Raw genomic sequence first — 10,815 nt, 5'->3', positions numbered from 1 at the left:
AGGTCCTCGCTGATGTGGATACCGAGGAATTTAAAGGTTTTAACTAGGGATGCTCGATATTGGCTTTTTTACCGATACCGATATACCGATATTGTCCAACTCTTAATTTCCGATACCGATATCAACCGATACCGATATATGCAGGGTTTCCCCCCCAAAAAACGGAATAATTTCAGGTAATTAACATTACATATCTCTTGTTGTGGAATTAACACAACATTATGCATACTTTTGACAATAAATAAAATCAGAATTTGTTCTTACTTGCTTGCCTGGGTAAATAAAGGTTCTAGAAATGTAAAACAAATAAAATAAAATAAATTCTTTTTTTGAAAACCGATACCAATATTTTCCAATATCACATTTTAATGCCGATATCGGCCAATAATATCGGTAAGCCGATAATATCGGACATCCCTAGTTTGAACCCTATCCACCTCCGTCTCACCTATGTACAGAGGTGTGTACTGTACCATGTGTGTACTGTACCATCTCTACCATTGTGATAAGTTAGTTTTGATCTGTTTTCAGGCCTCTTCAGTCTTCCATATTTCCCTACCTGGACATTTAATATTACGCTTATGTATCTCCTAACCTAAAACTAAGAGGTAATCACTATTTCTAGGCCTTGATGATCTTCAGTGAGTTTATATATGTATATTCTGTCCTAAAATTGTAGTTTATGAATCTATGTCCATGAATAAACACCATCAAAAAAAGAAAGATTATGATCACCCGTGCGTAATTGTTTAATTCTGCAAAAAAAAGGATAACTTGATTTACACCGTAGTCAACGAAACGTAGTAGATTATCTTGCTTGCTATTGCAAATAAACTAGATCAATTAATGAAGTAAATTGTTAAGCCGTGAAATCCGCCCCACGACAGTGAACAGTGTTGATTTGCTGGCAGCGTTCTCGTCGTGACTGGTTGTTTGGATGCAGCAGCTGGCTTCGAATAGAATTTTGGACAGAAGTTGTGCCAAACCAATTAGGTTATAAACACAAGTTCGTTGTTGAATGTTAGTTAACGTTAGCTGTTTAAAATCTGTCCAAAAACGAATATTACCCAACATCAACCCGACACTATTTAATTCTGGACACTTTTGTGGTGATGAACAAAATAACTCATCTATGTCGCATAGAGTTGGGGCAGTATCTTGGTCGTTTCTAAACTTTGAGCACACAACTTTTTTAAATGGATACAATTTAATTTAAATGGCAGAACGTATGTCGCCTTTAAAAGCCCTCTCATCTGCAACCCAACATGGCGGATGATCATACATGCTGATCAGGCCATGGAGGGAGCAGTCGCTGAAAACCCTCATGCTGAATATGGTCTGACGGAAAACATCCAGAGGATAGTGGAGAATGAAAAAGCCAACGCAGAGAAGATTTCCAAACAGAAGGTGGACCTGCAGTCCCTCCCGACCAGGGCATACTTGGATCAGACGGTAGTGCCCATTCTCCTCCAAGGCTTGTTGGTCCTGGCCATGGAAAGACCTCAGAATCCCATTGAATATTTAGCATCATTGCTTCTCAAGAATAAATCACAGTTTGAAGACCGTTGACCCTGGATAGAAGACGCACCATGAGGCCATGTGTTGGATATTTTTTTTGTAGGCCTATGCGTATTTAAGTTTTTCTCAATTGTGGGCGTAGTATAGAACTGTGGAGGGCAGTAATACGCCATGTTGCGTTTACACTGCCGGAAAAAATAAAGAAGAAGAAGAAGAAGTGCTTGTGTCCCCACACAGTGCTTGTGTCCCCACACATGGCCCGCAGACCCCGTCTCCCCACACAGTGCTTGTGTCCCCACACATGGCCCGCAGACCCCGTCTCCCCCCACAGTGCTTGTGTCCCCACACATGGCCCGCAGACCCAGTCTCCCCCTACAACAGGGGTGCTGCCGCCAGCTGGAGCCCCGGAGGACAGGCCATCTATGTGGCCACCATATGGAAGGGAACATACAGCCACAGTGGTACATACGTGCCATAGTTGTAAATAGTATTGATTTGTTATTTTTATGTATTTATTTGTTATGTTTATGTATTTATTTGTTATGTGTATGTACTTATTTGTTATATTATGTTTTATTCCTATTCCTATGAAAACGTTTTCTGTTATAAAAATCTATTTGTGTTTTTTCACCATAGAAATGCATGTATTTTCACAAAAACTATATACAATTGTGAAAATGAATGAATATTTGATATGTATGTTGAGGACTAATGGTATTCATAAAAAAAATATATATATTACATGTAAAGTACATGGTTAATATATAACCGAAAGGACTTACATGTAATAATATTGTACCGTGTGTCACTGCACAAAAGATTTTTATGTATCAAAAACATATTTTTTGCCAATCTTTGACACTCCAGGCTCTGATAATCCCACCCCAAAACAAATTATATTAGCATTTATGGGATGGAAAATAATCAACGTTATTTTTTGTCTTGAAAAGAAGCCACATTTGAATCACAAAAACTGGTATTTAAGGGGTTAAAATCCTGAACATTAATGAATATTTGATATGTATGTTGAGGACTGAAGTTAATGGTATACATAATTTTTTTTGATCTACTTTTTCTCCCCATTTTCTATTTTTCTCCCTTCCCCAATTTCGCATTGTCCAATTCTACCCTCCCCTGTCTCGAACGCTGTTGGCCATGCCTCCCACAAGCCGGCTGCAATGTCGACGAAGCCTTGCATCACGTGTCCCCTCCGGTACTCGAGGAGGCAGCCGTCGCATCTTTTCACCTGCACAGCGCGATCTCTCAGCGGCGAGGGTCTGCGTGGGAGGGACACACCGCCCTCGTTGCTTCCTGATTCTACTGCACAGGCCGATCACAACGTCCGATCCCCACCCACCAGCTTCCCACCCCCTAATACTGCCAATTGTATTAGTATGAACGACCAGCCAAGCTGGTAGCAACGCCGAGAGCTGGGCTCGAACCCAGCGTCTCCTGCGTTGGTGGCGAGCCCCTTGCCCACTCCGCCACCTAGCCGCGAGTTAATGGTATTCATAATACATTATATTTTTTTAAGTATTCCTTAAAATATTTTTATATTACATGCACATGACCATAAAATGTATGAGGGATTTACATGTGCTCCATATACAGTAGGGAGGTGTAGTGGTTACGTCATTGCCGTTTTTCCGCGTTCCACCCTATGTCCAATGCAATGTATTTCCCCATTGCCCATTTCTAAATCATCTCGTTTAAAACAAATAAAGCATGGACATTTTCATGGTGTACCTTTCTGTGTGTATTCATCCACAATCTATAGCTCAACATGAAAATATTCGCAATTAATCATAAAAAATGTATTGCAGAATTTTATTTCAACCACAAATGCTTAAACAATGATGTTAGTGATAGAAGGGAACTCATTTTGTCCATCCATCTAAGAACCTTAAACATTTATTAGACCAAAAGAAATCCTAAGAAACGACGAAGAAGCCATGGAGGTGGATGTCGCGGTGTGGACATCTAAAACGGGACTGGCCTGGTCCCCAATCAGTGATTCCACACTCAGGTACCGGCCAGCGGTGATAGCCTGCCCGGGTATCACCCGCTATGCCCTGGTGCGGGTGTCCTCGTTGCTGGATTCTTACATGACTCCAGAGATCCTGGAGGTGGTGGAGTCGAACACCAATCTCGAGGGACGGCGGGTCCACGACGCTTGGAGGGAGGTCGACGCCACGGAAGTGAAGGCCTACCTCGGTCTCCTGTTGCTGGCCGGTGTGTTCCGGTCACGTGGAGAGAGTCCACCAAGAGCTTGTGGGGGGAACACACTGGCCGGGCCGTTTTCGCGGCTGCAATGTCGCAAAAGTGGTTTTCAATGCTGTCCAGAACCATCCGGTTCGATGACCGGTTGACTCTGCCCGCACGCTGTATCATCCGGGCCGACAAGCTGGCACCGGTGTGAGATGGGTGGGACAAGTGGGTGGTGCGGCTCCACTGGGATTCAACCCAGGCGTCGATATATGCATCGACGAGCAGCTTGTCGGCTTTAGGGGCAGATGCCCCTTCTGGCAATATATGCCCTCCAAGCCAGCCCGCCATGGCTTAAAAATCTGGGCGATGTGCGACGTCTGGATGGTGTACGCCATCAACATGCAGCCCTACTTGGGCCGCGAGGACCCTGCTGGTGCGCCAGAGAGGCAGCAGGGGAAGCGGGTCGTGATGGACCTCATGTCGGAGTGGTTGCGGGGCACACTGACCGTGGACAACTTCTTCACTTCATATGCCCTCGCTGCAGACCTCCTCAAAGAGCGGCGAATGGTCTTGGTGGGGACCATTCTGGAGGTGCGGCAGTGGCCGGTGCTATCCACAGTATTTGCCTTCCTCCCCGACACCACCCTCATCTCCTATGTCAAAACAAATGCATAATTTAAAAAGAATATTAGCCAATAAGAGATTCATTCAAACTTTAGAATCATCAGAACGATTCTAGAATGTACATAACATACATAAGCCCTAACAAACAGCTAGATGATCATTGCTTCAACTGATTCCTCAATGGATAGACTTGGTCCTTGCCGAGTTATCCAGAGTTATCAGTGCTTTATATACTGTTGGAAATAGTGAACAAGGTAAGTGTCTAATGCTGTTTTTCTGAATACGGGTAGATATTAGATATACACTCGTGTTACCTAGAATGTCCTTGTCTTGTCAACTAAGCACAGGGAGGCAGCGGTCTCCGACCAGGGTCACCTCAAGCCAGAGGTGATCCTGGACTACAACCGCTGCAAGGGGGCAGTGGACACCTTGGACAAGGTATTTATTATTTCTTTCTTTCTTATTTTATAGTGCATGCCTGGTGTTGTGCTTTATTTATTTATTCTGTGCATTTATGCGATGGGCGACCGGCGACCCACAGGAACACTGTGGCAACCCCAAGCCACCCCTGGGCTTGGTGATTGATGGGCGCTATGTGGCGACCCAATGGCTGGGCGCTGCCCATGTTTGGGCGTCCGCTTCCGGACGCACCTGTCACTAAATACCCATCAGAGTGATTAACTGATTAGCGAATCACGGCGCGGTGCGCCTGTTGGAGAGGGGGGACTTAATGGAGCCGAGGAGCCTCCTCTCAGTCCCCCGTAGCAGCGCAAGGCAAAAGGCCACAGAGCGGAGACGCCGCCCGGCCGACAGCAAACCGTGATTATTTGACTAAGAAAATAAAGAGTATGATTTTGGGAACTGCAACCTGTCTGTGTGTTGTTTATTCTGCCACCCCTACACCTGGAATTGCCACAGTGGTGGAGAATGCGGGCATAGTCTACTGGCAATCAGGGGTGCAGAATAAACAACAATAGACTTTATCAGAATAGAATAAAAGAAATTAAAAAAAAATATATATATATATATATATATAAATTTAATAACGGAAAAAGCATGGACGCGCTGGTGCAGCAGCTTGTACAGGCGAGCATGGAACAACAGACCCGGCACGAAGAGGCCCTGCACGAACAGAGGAAACAGACGGGGATGATCCACGCGGAGCTCCAGCGGATGGCCGCTCACCGGCAGGAGGAAGGGGCCGCCGGGACGCGGCCTAACCCCGGGCGCTTCATCCCCAAGCTGACGGAGCAGGAGGATATAGAAGCCTATCTCCTGGCGTTTGAGCGCACCGCCGGCCGGGAGGGCTGGCCCGAAGACGACTGGGGGGGACTGCTGGCCCCCTTCCTGTCGGGTAATGCACAAAAGGCCTACCAGGACCTGCCACCGGAGCAAGCCGGGAACTACACTCGGCTAAAGCAGGAAATTCTGTCCCGGTACGGCCATAGTCTGCAGTCCCGCGCGCAGCGGTTCCATGACTGGGTGTATGACGCACAGGCCTCCCCGCGCTCCCAGATGCACGACCTGGTCCGCACAAGCCGAGCCTGGCTAATGACTGACCCCGGAGGGCCCACGGTTTTGGAACGGATTGTTATGGACCGCTTTGTCAGAGCCCTCCCCTATGACTCGAAGAAGCAGGCGAGTCAAGCGGACCCCCGCTCCGTGGAGCAGCTGGTGAATATTGTGGAGGCCCACCAGGTAACGCGGGAGTTACTCAAAGGGGGGCGAGGGGAAAAGCCAGAGCGGCCGAGAACAAGGAGGGGTCCCGACGAGCCCAGCCCAAGGGGCCGGGTAGGGAACGCAGGTGAGCCCGAACTACCCCGAAGAAGACCGCTGTTCGACCAGGACCAAAGACGCTGCTACGACTGCGGCGAGCCCGGGCATCTCTCGTGGAACTGCCCAGGCCGGGATGTGTCCATGCCATCGGCGGCAGCTTCAGACCCCCGCGGAAAGACGTGCAACTATGGCGCAGCCTGTTGGGCCCATAAGGAAACATCGGCGACACTTTTACCCGTGCGCGTCAACGACAAAGATGCCGTAGCGCTCCTGGACTCGGGTAGTGCCATAACGCTGGTTCAGCCCCATTTGGCACACTGCGACGCAGAGGCTCCGCAAGTGTCAGTGTCCTGTGTGCACGGGGACACAAAGTTGTATCCTACAGCGCCGATCACCCTGACAACCACCAAGGGGGTCTGCTCGATGACAGCCGGCGTCATACCTAACCTGCCGGTAGCGCTGCTGATTGGTCGAGACTGCCCCCTGTATCGCCAGCTGTGCTCAGCCGTCATCTCCCCGCGCACCCCACCCTCTACGGGTAAACCGAGGAAGAAGAAAGGGTTATGTCAGCCGAAGGTGTGTGCTCTGAACGTAACGGGGAGTGAGACAGAGACGGCATCAGGTGTGGGTGACGTCGCGCCAGCACCCCAAGCGGGCCCCGAGACGGATGACAGTGACGAGGACCCCTTTGCGGAGTTCCCCCAGGCGGACGAGGTGGGGAGGGACCTGGCGGGTCAGTTCGGAACGGCCCAGCTGGAAGACCCAAACCTAACGCAGGCCCGGGCGAATATCAAGACCATAGATGGAAATCCCGTGGAGGGGGTGAGTAACCTGCCATATCCTCACTTTGCAATAAAAAGACAATTGCTGTACCAAGTTGTAAAAAAGAATGATGAGGTTAGGGATCTATTGCTGGTACCGAAGTTCTTTATTCCCACTGTACTCCAGCTGGCGCATTCACATATCCTCGGAGCGCACCTGGGCGTGGACAAAACCATGGAGCGCATAAGGGCGCGTTTCCATTGGCCGGGCATGAAGAGAGCGGTAGAGGACTATTGCCGGAGCTGCCCAGAGTGTCAACGTGCAGCACCAAAGGTACAATATAAAAGTCCTCTGATCCCGCTGCCCATCATTGAGACCCCATTCTCAAGAATTGCCCTCGACGTAGTGGGCCCTCTAGTTAAATCGTCCCGAGGCCACCAGTATATACTGGTAATCATAGATTATGCTACCCGTTACCCCGAAGCCATCCCGTTACGCACGGTGACGGCCAAAATTGTGGCACGGGAGCTCTTTCATTTGTTTAGTCGGGTGGGAATTGCCGACTCTATTCTCACGGATCAGGGCTCGTGCTTTATGTCGCGGGTCATGAAAGAAATGTGCAAACTAATGAAAGTGGAACAGCTACGAACCTCCATATACCATCCACAGACGGATGGACTGTGCGAGCGCTTTAACAAGACCCTGAAAAGCATGCTAAGGAAGGTGATGGAGAAGGATGGGAAGAATTGGGATCAGTTGTTGCCCTTTCTGATGTTCTCTGTGCGTGAGGTCCCACAGGCCTCCACTGGCTTCTCGCCATTTGAGCTGCTCTACGCCCGCAAGCCGCGGGGTCTCCTGGACATCGCAAAGGAGATTTGGGAGGAACAGCCGTCGCCCCACCGGTCTCTCATAGAGCATGTGCAGGTAATGAGAGACAGGATGAAGGCGCTCTGGCCAGTGGTGAGAGAACACATGCAACAGGCCCAAGACGCACAGAAGCGCATTTATGACCGGGGCGCACAGCCACGGGAGTTTAATGTGGGGGACCGAGTCCTAGTACTGGTACCGACAGCAGAGTGCAAATTCCTAGCCAAATGGCAGGGACCCTACGACATAATCGAGAAAGTGGGTCCCGTCAACTACAAGGTCCACCAGCCCGACCGTAGGAAGCATCGACAGTTATACCATGTTAACCTGTTGAAGAAATGGCATGCCCGGGATGTGTTGCTCTCGCCCCCCCCTCTTCCCCCTTTTGCGCAGCAGGTGGCAGAGGCGGCCGTTGTTCTCATCGGGGAACAGTTGTCCCCGACCCAACGGCAGGAGCTTCGGGAGCTGGTCCAACAGAACCGGGACGTGTTCTCGGCCACGCCGGGCCGCACCACATTGGCCCAGCACCACATCATTACCAGCCCGGGAGACAAGGTAAAGCTGAAGCCCTATCGTATCCCAGAGGCAAAAAGAGAGGCAGTCAGAAGAGAAGTGCGGGTCATGCTGGAGATGGGAGTAATTGAGGAGTCTCATAGCGGGTGGTCCAGTCCTATTGTTTTAGTGCCAAAACCCGACTCAACAACCAGGTTCTGTAATGATTTCAGGAAGCTTAATGAAATTTCAAAGTTTGACGCCTATCCCATGCCTAGAGTGGATGAGCTCATTGACAGACTGGGCCTGGCCAGATTTATCACGACACTAGACCTAACGAAGGGTTATTGGCAAGTCCCTCTGGCCCCCGCCTCAAGGGAGAAGACGGCTTTCTCCACCCCAGATGGGCTGTTCCATTATAAAGTTCTCCCGTTTGGCCTGCATGGGGCGCCATCTACCTTTCAGAGGCTGATGGACAGAGTACTACGGCCCCATCGGGAGTATGCAGCCGCATATCTCGATGACATTATCATCCACTCGTCAGATTGGGACACCCACCTCCAAAAGGTGAGAGCGGTGTTGGGGGCCCTCCGGGAGGCGGGTCTCACCGCCAACCCAAAGAAATGCAGGCTGGGATTAGAAGAGGCAGAGTACCTGGGGTTCACAATAGGCCGGGGCAATGTGAAACCGCAGAAGAGGAAGATTGATGCAATAAGGGAGTGGCCTCGCCCTTTAACCAAGAAGCAGGTCACGACATTTAATGGGCTAGCGAGCTATTATAGGAGGTTTATCCCTAACTTTGCTGCTCGCGCTGCTCCCCTCACAGATCTGACCCAGGCGCGGCGGCCGTTCACGGTGAAGTGGACACCGGAGGCGGAGGCGGCGTTCGAGGACCTCAAGACTGCCCTCTGTTCGGGACCGGTGCTGATCTCCCCGAACTTCGACAAGGAGATGACGGTACAAACAGACGCATCAGAGGTGGGACTGGGAGCGGTCCTCTCCCAGCAACTGGAGGGTGAGGAACATCCGATTTTATATGTGAGCAGGAAGCTGCTGCCACACAAGCGCAACTATTCTGCGGTGGAGCGCGAAGGTCTGGCAATTAAGTGGGCACTGGAGACGCTCCGCTATTATCTGCTGGGGAGGCGTTTCACGCTGGTGACGGATCACGCCCCCCTAGTCTGGATGGCCAAGACAAAGGGGACCAATGCCAGGGTGACTCGATGGTTTCTGGAGTTACAGTCATTTAACTTTTCTGTCATTCACAGGTCAGGGGTGGCGCATGGCAACGCAGACGCCCTCTCCAGGAAGGATGCCTGTTGGGCGTCGGACGCTCTTCCCCGACGGTCGGAGCTGGAGGGGGGGTACTGTGGCAACCCCAAGCCACCCTTGGGCTTGGTGATTGATGGGCGCTATGTGGCGACCCAATGGCTGGGCGCTGCCCATGTTTGGGCGTCCGCTTCCGGACGCACCTGTCACTAAATACCCATCAGAGTGATTACCTGATTAGCGAATCACGGCGCGGTGCGCCTGTTGGAGAGGGGGGACTTAATGGAGCCGAGGAGCCTCCTCTCAGTCCCCCGTAGCAGCGCAAGGCAAAAGGCCACAGAGCGGAGACGCCGCCCGGCCGACAGCAAACCGTGATTATTTGACTAAGAAAATAAAGAGTATGATTTTGGGAACTGCAACCTGTCTGTGTGTTGTTTATTCTGCCACCCCTACACCTGGAATTGCCACAACACACATGCACTGAGTCGCTGACGAAATGTTCTCTGCACTTCCATATGATGTGAATTCTTTTTTTTATTGGTCTACAAAATTTTATTAATAATTTTATTTGGTTTCTCTCTTCTCTTTTGTTTCAGCTGGTAGGCACATACTGTACAGCTGCCGGAAGGGGACGCGGCGCTGGCCGATGGCCTTTTTCGGCAATATAATAGACGTCTACAATGCCCTGGTCCTCTGGTTGGAGGTACAGTACTGTTTATCTGTATGTCATAAATGTCATGATGCATTGAAAATGGGGGACCCTGATGTAAACAAGACGAAAGTCTTTCTCTGGTCTGCATCCCCTTAACAATTGTGTGCATTGAGCCGTACTGTATTGTACCCATTCTGCAATCTGTTAATAAAATGTTCAATCAATTTCAATCAATCAGGTTGAGCCAGAGTGGAACAGAGGCAAGACGTTCCGGAGGAGGCTGTTGTGTCCCCACACATGGCCCACAGACAACAAATGTTCATGAATGTTCTATTATGACATCATACTGTAACATCACATATGTTCTAGAGTGTTCTATTATGACATCATACTGTGACATCACAAATGTTCTGATGTCCTAGAATGTTGTATGATGTCATGGTGGAACATTCTAGAACATTTGTGATATATATATATATACGCAGCACACACTGCTGGAAATTCTAAAGAAGAAGAAGAAAAAGAAGGATAACTTGGTTTATAGACTTGTGAATTATTTAGGCAAATAATGTGTTAACCCTTCGTTTTGTTCACGACTGCCTCACCACTTAAAACAATATCAACAATATCACAGCAGTTTGGTAGGA

General features: G+C 49.5%; 1 pseudogene across 1 annotated transcript; it reads left to right on the top strand.

Moving 5' to 3' along the window:
- Positions 1-1,265: 1,265 nt before the first annotated feature.
- Positions 1,266-1,569, top strand: LOC311231965 (protein dpy-30 homolog; annotated as a pseudogene). Its single transcript has one exon. The product of its transcript is annotated as a protein dpy-30 homolog (transcript).
- Positions 1,570-10,815: the final 9,246 nt, after the last annotated feature.

The sequence above is a fragment of the Notolepis coatsorum genome (assembly GCF_963971535.1).
Source record: "Notolepis coatsorum genome assembly, chromosome: 7".
NCBI lineage: Eukaryota > Metazoa > Chordata > Actinopteri > Aulopiformes > Paralepididae > Notolepis > Notolepis coatsorum.
This window is presented reverse-complemented; position numbering and strand designations above follow the sequence as displayed.